This window comes from Schistocerca cancellata, chromosome 12, assembly GCF_023864275.1.
Source record: "Schistocerca cancellata isolate TAMUIC-IGC-003103 chromosome 12, iqSchCanc2.1, whole genome shotgun sequence".
NCBI classification, from domain to species: Eukaryota; Metazoa; Arthropoda; class Insecta; order Orthoptera; family Acrididae; genus Schistocerca; species Schistocerca cancellata.
Window position 1 is genome coordinate 62,310,738 of NC_064637.1, and position 7,817 is coordinate 62,318,554.

General features: G+C 46.5%; 1 pseudogene; it reads left to right on the forward strand.

The window, feature by feature from the left end:
- The first annotated feature begins 2,355 nt into the window (after positions 1 to 2,355).
- LOC126110026 (5S ribosomal RNA) lies at positions 2,356 to 2,473 on the forward strand (annotated as a pseudogene).
- The last annotated feature ends 5,344 nt before the right edge of the window (positions 2,474 to 7,817 follow it).

Consider the following 7,817-nt stretch of genomic DNA (forward strand, 5'->3'; position numbering starts at 1 on the left):
AAGACGTTTGTCGTAGCGTTGTAGCAACTTTCCAATACCCTCGTTATAGAAGGCAGCCGCCAGTGATTTCCGACAGTTCTCTACGCTGACCTACAGCTGGTTGTCTGTGCCAAAATGTTGTCTTCGTAGCCAGCGGTTCGTGTGAGCAGAGATGAAACTCAGAGGGAGACAATTACGGGCTGTATTGTGGGTGATCAAACATTTCCAATTGAAAACGATGCAGGAGCATCTTCATTGCCCCTGCAGAATGCTGCTGAGAATTGTCTTGAAGAAAACGCACGACAGTTATGTAATGTTGGCTGCATAGCTTCAGGCGAAATTTCTCACCAGGACGTCGTCCTTGGCGGGAGACACTATTGTTCTAGGTATCTTTATGTGCTCCCTGCGACGCGATCCACGTGCATACTAGACACACTGCCCAACACACCTGTGCAAAACTTCATCGGATTTTCACTGTGGTTCCCATTTCGCGACCGATCACTCCTTACATTCCGAATAACCATCGCACTAACACAGAAATGCGTCCTTTTTTTATTATTCCACTTTTTTGCCTTTCAATATTTACTCTGTTCATTTCTACGCATGGCAACCCACCATATGTTTCTCTCCCCTGTGAGCATTATTTCTCGTATCTTTTGTTATACACCGAAGTAGAAAAAAAAGAGAAATGGGAACTACATTTGACTCCTTCTTAGTCTATCCTCGCTACTTCTGTCCTAGATAGTTCCCCTGCTGTCGTGCAAATTACTTCGTCTAACAAGGCGGACTACGCCTAATCGTCGTCGTCGCTCTCCTCCACATTTGCGCCATGTGCAGGGCGGGGTCATAAATAAAAGTGACAGAAGTGACAGATGCAGGTGCCCAAGCGTTTAGAGAGAAAGAAAAAAGAAAAGAAAAAACAGCATTTTAGCGCGGTTTCGGGCGAGGCGTGAGGCGTTTACGTTAGCGTAGTTTCGAGACGGCGGAAGGAATATTTACTGAACGGAAATCCGAGAGTCGTGTCGTCGACTCCTGACGCTCAAACTTTTTATCATCAGTTCTTATGTAACTTAACACTGTGAATAAAACGAAATGCTGTTCAGTGTATTTCATTTATTAACATTTTCGTAAAGGGCTTGAACAGGAAAGGCAAAGAAAAATTTTGAAATTACAGTGAAATCAGGACCTTTAACTGCTTACAGTCGTTGATAAATATCAAGGGGGACAGTTGAAAATGTTTGCCCCGACCGGGACTCGAACCCGGGACCTCCTGAACACATGGCAGACACTGTCCGTCTTTTTTTCCGGTATTGTTCGTTGCGTTTGGTCTGGGCGGACGTCACAAGACATCCGTTCAAGTTGATCGTTGATTCCGTTACTCAGTTTTTTATTATAGGGGGTGACCAGCCCTTTGACCGAACACGCTGAGCTACCGTGCCGGCATCCATCTGAGCCACCGAGGACACACACGACAGTGCGACTGCAGGGACTTACCTCTTGCACGCTCCCCGTGAGACCCACGCTTTCCAACTTTCTGTCCACACACTACATTTGTAATGCCCCTGCACGCTATACTCATTACTCGCGTCAGTCAATCTACCGATTCTCGTAAAAGTTGGGGCAATGTGACTGCATCCGCACTGAAGAAGATCATTGGCCAGCAAGCCTTATCTATATGAAGATGGTCCGAAAGAACAGATACCATCTTCACAGAACGAAAATTTTAGATTGCAAATAGATTTCAGAGAAAGAACTCTACTTGAATAGTTCAGAAGGTTTCTGCAAATAATTTCCCAAGAAGTGACTGCAATTAAATCGTGCAGGACTTGGTGTTCCGTTTGTTTCGACATTTGAGGAGCCATCGGCAGCTAATGGATCCCGCGCTGCATGGGGAAATCCTGCGATGTCTATTTTTACCGTCAGGTACACAATTCGACGCAAGACCTTCAAAATTCTTATTTCACCCACAGAAAAAAAGTTACCACGTGCCGAGAAGACTGCGTCAAACTACGTACCACTGCACATTGCCAGCTGTCCTCGTTCATATTCGACGATATAATGCGTTACACCCGAACTGTGTGATGATGTCGATGGTCATGATGATAATGATGATGTAGACTAGGTTTGTTTTTGTATATAAACTTTACAACAACTATGTACTTGTAAAAATGCGACGTATATAACGTAAGATGTCGAAAAAATTATCGCTTTCCCTGTTTTTACGATGAATATCAACCTATCGCTTGTAAGTCATCAACTGTAAAACGATAAAAGTATCTAACCTTATACACGAAGTTCTCGAGCACGAATAACAATCTTTTCGAGGAATTTCCTTTGCAACCCCAAAAAATTTTCCTATGCCTTTTCTTTTGATCGGCCAACGGCCTTGCCGCAGTGGTAACACCAGTTCCCGTCAGATCACCGAAGTTAAGCGCTGTCGGGCTGGGCTAGCACTCGGATGGGTGACCATCCGGTCTGCCGAGCGCTGTTGGCAAGCGGGGTGCACTCAGCCCTAGTGAGGCAAACTGAGGAGCTACTTGACTGAGAAGTAGCGGCACCGGTCTCGTAAACTGACATACGGCCGGGAGAGCGGTGTGCTGACCACATGCCCCTCCATATCCGTCTCCGCCTATCGTCTAAGGATGACACGGCGGCCGGTCGGTACAGTCGGGACTTCATTGCCTGTTCGGAAGGAGTTTACTTTTTTTTCTTTTCATGACTTCCATGAAAATATTGATAAATACAATATATTTAGCATTGTTTCGGTTTATTTGTAGTAGATATAATGTAAAAATCAAAAATAAAACAAGTTTCAGCAAAGGTACTCGGTCCCACGACCGCAGCACACTCTTTCCGCAGCACCAACCGTTGCCAGGGAACCGCCCTGACATAAGTTGCTCACACTTCATCCCACCCGTACCAGAAATGCTGTCTTTTTCTACAAAGCTGGCCATCTGCACCACAAATCTGGACGAAATCGGTCGTGACGAGTTCGTGCACTGCCCCTTTCACTCTACTGTCTCCCATTGCCGATCGGGGTGGCCGAGCGTTTCTAGCCGCTTCAGTCTGGAACCTCGCGACCGCTACGGTCGCAGGTTCGACTCCTGCTTCGGGCATGCATGTGTGTGATTTCCTTAGGTTAGTTAGGTTTAAGTAGTTCAAAGTTCTTGGGGACTTATGACCTCAGGATGTTAAGTCCTATAGTGCTCAAAGCCATTTGAACCATTTTTTGTCTCCCATTGTTCCGTCAGCTACATGGGGACCTACTCTTCGATATGTATTGCTGCCACTTGTTCAACTACTTACTGCCAACTATCATGCTGACCATTTCCAAGTCCATTATATATATATATGGCTGGTTCAAATGGCTCTGAGCACTATGGGACTTACCGGACGGAGCGCCTAGAACCGCATGACCACCGCGGCCGGCCATTTTATATATATACACTCCTGGAATTGGAAAAAAGAACACATTGACACCGGTGTGTCAGACCCACCATACTTGCTCCGGACACTGCGAGAGGGCTGTACAAGCAATGATCACACGCACGGCACAGCGGACACACCAGGAACCGCGGTGTTGGCCGTCGAATGGCGCTAGCTGCGCAGCATTTGTGCACCGCCGCCGTCTGTGTCAGCCAGTTTGCCGTGGCATACGGAGCTCCATCGCAGTCTTTAACACTGGTAGCATGCCGCGACAGCGTGGACGTGAACCGTATGTGCAGTTGACGGACTTTGAGCGAGGGCGTATAGTGGGCATGCGGGAGGCCGGGTGGACGTACCGCCGAATTGCTCAACACGTGGGGCGTGAGGTCTCCACAGTACATCGATGTTGTCGCCAGTGGTCGGCGGAAGGTGCACGTGCCCGTCGACCTGGGACCGGACCGCAGCGACGCACGGATGCACGCCAAGACCGTAGGATCCTACGCAGTGCCGTAGGGGACCGCACCGCCACTTCCCAGCAAATTAGGGACACTGTTGCTCCTGGGGTATCGGCGAGGACCATTCGCAACCGTCTCCATGAAGCTGGGCTACGGTCCCGCACACCGTTAGGCCGTCTTCCGCTCACGCCCCAACATCGTACAGCCCGCCTCCAGTGGTGTCGCGACAGGCGTGAATGGAGGGACGAATGGAGACGTGTCGTCTTCAGCGATGAGAGTCGCTTCTGCCTTGGTGCCAATGATGGTCGTATGCGTGTTTGGCGCCGTGCAGGTGAGCGCCACAATCAGGACTGCATACGACCGAGGCACACAGGGCCAACACCCGGCATCATGGTGTGGGGAGCGATCTCCTACACTGGCCGTACACCACTGGTGAACGTCGAGGGGACATTGAATAGTGCACGGTACATCCAAACCGTCATCGAACCCATCGTTCTACCATTCCTAGACCGGCAAGGGAACTTGCTGTTCCAACAGGACAATGCACGTCCGCATGTATCCCGTGCCACCCAACGTGCTCTAGAAGGTGTAAGTCAACTACCCTGGCCAGCAAGATCTCCGGATCTGTCCCCCATTGAGCATGTTTGGGACTGGATGAAGCGTCGTCTCACGCGGTCTGCACGTCCAGCACGAACGCTGGTCCAACTGAGGCGCCAGGTGGAAATGGCATGGCAAGCCGTTCCACAGGACTACATCCAGCATCTCTACGATCGTCTCCATAGGAGAATAGCAGCCTGCATTGCTGCTAAAGGTGGATATACACTGTACTAGTGCCGACATTGTGCATGCTCTGTTGCCTGTGTCTATGTGCCTGTGGTTCTGTCAGTGTGATCATGTGATGTATCTGTCCCCAGGAATGTGTCAATAAAGTTTCCGCTTCCTGGGACAATGAATTCACGGTGTTCTTATTTCAATTTCCAGGAGTGTATATATATATATATATATATATATATATATATATATATATATATATATATATACAGGGTGTTTCAAAAATGGCCGGTATATTTGAAACGGCAATAAAAACTAAACGAGCAGCGATAGAAATACACCGTTTGTTGCAATATGCTTGGGACAACAGTACATTTTCAGGCGGACAAACTTTCGAAATTACAGTAGTTACAATTTTCAACAACAGATGGCGCTGCAAGTGATGTGAAAGATATAGAAGACAACACAGTCTGTGGGTGCGCCATTCTGTACGTCGTCTTTCTGCTGTAAGCGTGTGCTGTTCACAACGTGCAAGTGTGCTGTGGACAACATGGTTTATTCCTTAGAACAGAGGATTTTTGTGGTGTTGGAATTCCACCGCCTAGAACACAGTGTTGTTGCAACAAGACGAAGTTTTCAACGGAGGTTTAATGTAACCAAAGGACCGAAAAGCGATACAATAAAGGATCTGTTTGAAAAATTTCAACGGACTGGGACGTGACGGATGAACGTGCTGGAAAGGTAGGGCGACCGCGTACGGCAACCACAGAGGGCAACGCGCAGCTAGTGCAGCAGGTGATCCGACAGCGGCCTCGGGTTTCCGTTCGCCGTGTTGCAGCTGCGGTCCAAATGACGCCAACGTCCACGTATCGTCTTGTGCGCCAGAGTTTACACCTCTATCCATACAAAATTCAAACGCGGCAACCCCTCAGCGCCGCTACCATTGCTGCACGAGAGACATTCGCTAACGATATAGTGCACAGGATTGATGACTGCGATATGCATGTGGGCAGCATTTGGTTTACTGACAAAGCTTATTTTTACCTGGACGGCTTCGTCAATAAACAGAACTGGCGCATATGGGGAACTGAAAAGCCCCATGTTGCAGTCCCATAGTCCCTGCATCCTCAAAAAGTACTGGTCTGGGCCGCCATTTCTTCATAAGGAATCATTGGCCCATTTTTCAGATCCGAAACGATTACTGCATCACGCTATCTGGACATTCTTCGTGAATTTGTGGCGGTACAAACTGCCTTAGACGACACTGCGAACACCTCGTGGTTTATGCAAGATGGTGCCCGGCCACATCGCACGGCCGACGTCTTTAATTTCCTGAATGAATATTTCGATGATCGTGTGATTGCTTTGGGCTATCCGAAACATACAGGAGGCGGCGTGGATTAGTCTCCCTATTCGCCAGACATGAACCCCTGTGACTTCTTTCTGAGGGGACACTTGAAAAACCAGGTGTACCGCCAGAATCCAGAAACAATTGAACAGCTGAAGCAGTACATCTCATCTGCATGTGAAGCCATTCCGCCAGACACTTTGTCAAAGGTTTCGGGTAATTTCATTCAGAGACTATGCCATATTACTGCTACGCATGGTGGATATGTGGAAAATATCGTACTATAGAGTTTCCCAGACCGCAGCGCCATCTGTTGTTGATAATTGTAACTACTGTAATTTCGAAAGTTTGTCTGCCTGAAAATGTACTGTTGTCCCAAGCATATTGCAACAAACGGTGTATTTCTATCGCTGCTCGTTTAGTTTTTATTGCCGTTTCAAATATACCGGTCATTTTTGAAACACCCTGTATCTTCACAGTGGTTTGACTTGCAACCAGAACTGACGCACGCAAGCGAAACCATTTCCGAAACGAGTAATGGTCCAGGAGCAAGCAGAATATTCCAGACAGAAACAAGTACGAGTATAATTAGAACGTCCATATCCAAAATTTATTTAGAAAACGCTCATTAGAGACTCACCGTTCAATGAAACAGTCTACAAAGAAATGTAAACTGTAATAAGTATCACCGGGAAGAAATCAAATGTTCAAATGTGTGTGAAATCTCATGGGACTTAACTGCTAAGCTTACACACTACTTAACCTAAATTATCCTAATGACAAACACACACACCCATGCCCGGGGGAGGACTCGAACCTCCGCCGGGACCAGCCGCACAGTCCATGACTGCAGCGCCTTAAACCGCTCGACTAATTCCGCGCGGCGGAAAGAAATCCACACACATATGAATGGTATTCCGCACAAATAACAATCTTATAACGAAATTACGTTCAAGCAGAACCAAACGATCAGAATTTCGCACTTCTGGTATATAAAAATTCACCTATGATGATTGAAACAATTTCATATTGGCCAAACCGGGTGAAATTTTAACACCAGATTTAAAGGACACGCTAGAAACAGTGACGGTATTCCAAAAAGCCGAGAAAATAGAAACTGCGTTAGAAATATAGCACACAATATCGAAAGAACTTAATACGAACATTCTAAAAAAAAACTGGAAATATACATTCATGCAAGAAAATATCCACAGAAATTCTAAATCAACACACAAATTTTAAACGTAAATACTGTCTGGAAAACTTAACTGATTTAAGAGAATACGATAAAGGGATTGTCATACGGAAAACAAACCATGCACAGATCATAGGTAAAATGACAACGAAATATGATGTAACCTCTGGTAAGATGTACAGGTAAACATATAGCACCGCAGTAAAGAACTGTCGAATTATTGAACTGCGAAAAACATTTTTTTTTTTTTTTTTTTTTTTTTTTTTTTTTTTACCAGGTCACCTTCCATTCGGAAAGCGGATGCACTCAGAGACTGTATGTGAACTATAAATTATAGAGTGCAGCAATCAGTCGTCCTTTTTAGATTTTATTATGCAAATCCAGATTTCGGCTATTAGGTAGCCATTCTAAATGCGCTATTTTTTATTCTCAATGGGAAATACGGAAGCGTCCGATCCCGCCCGTCTGCTTTGACCCATGACGTCACAAATATGGCGGAAACAAAAACACACACACACTCTTTCCACAAGAAGCCTAATGACACTAACGGGACAAGCGCGGGAAATGGGGTGTTTTGGGTGGGGGGGCAAACTAAATATGAACAAATTTAGACGCCTTGCGTAGCTACAACGTGTAAGTGAAG